At 39.1% G+C, this 983-nt stretch overlaps 1 long non-coding RNA gene across 1 annotated transcript in view; it reads right to left on the reverse strand.

Moving 5' to 3' along the window:
* Positions 1-983, reverse strand: part of LOC106870403 (uncharacterized) — a 28,766-nt gene that overhangs the window by 26,270 nt on the left and 1,513 nt on the right. The window lies entirely within an intron of this gene.

Below are 983 nucleotides of genomic sequence, written 5' to 3' on the forward strand. Positions count from 1 at the left end.
TTTTTTTTTTTTTTTTTTTTGCCTACACCACAAATTTTTTTCTGTCCCTCAGACATTGAGTTGTCGCGTTCGAGCTGGCAGAATTGTCAGCATGTCGGACAGGACGCTTAGCAGCACTACTTTGCCTTTCGTCTCTTCGTGTATTCATGAAATGAATGAAATGAAGTACCAGTCAAATACTGAGGGTGATACAATTGAAATGTTCCCTACCTCCAAAACTGCTGGCCTTGGATTCTGCAACGAACCAGACGTTTCACAATTTTGTTCCAAAAACCGTTTAATGTTTTCCGAAGAACTTTGATGTTTTAGCAGTGGATCTTTGTAAGTTAACTATCTACAAATTTGAATACATGTTCAAGTGAACTATAATACTCGAAGAAGTGTTGATATATTGGTTCCTATCTCTGGCACAAGGCCAGCAATTTCAGGAGAGTGGGAAATGTCGATTGCGTCAATTGGTACTTATCTTATCGATTCCCGAAACGATGAAGAATAAAGCCGACATCGGCGGAATTTGAACTCAGAACGTAAATACGAACAAATGCCACCAAGCATTTTGTCCGGTGTGGTAACGATTCGGCCAGTTCATCACCTTTACAAAAGTGTCAATATATACTTTTCTACTGTAGCCAGAAATTTTGGGGAGGGAGCCAGTCGATTAGATCGACCCCAGTACCCAACTGGTACTTAATCTATCGACTCCGAAAGGATGAAAGTCAAAGTCGACCTCGGCGGAATTTGAACTCATAACGTAAAGACAGACGAAATACCGATTTCTTTATTAGGCATAAAGCCCTAAACATAGATGGGGACACTACAAGGACAGACAAGACCACAGTGGGGACAAAAAACATAAAACGAATGTAAATGAAATGAAAGTTATATAAAAGTGAAAAAATGAAAATGGACGCATGCGCCCCACTCCCATGCAGTACCATTTAAACCATTATATGTATTATTTACAATTGTTCTTTTTTTTCTTT

The sequence above is a fragment of the Octopus bimaculoides genome, chromosome 10 (assembly GCF_001194135.2).
Source record: "Octopus bimaculoides isolate UCB-OBI-ISO-001 chromosome 10, ASM119413v2, whole genome shotgun sequence".
In the NCBI taxonomy this organism is placed as follows: domain Eukaryota; kingdom Metazoa; phylum Mollusca; class Cephalopoda; order Octopoda; family Octopodidae; genus Octopus; species Octopus bimaculoides.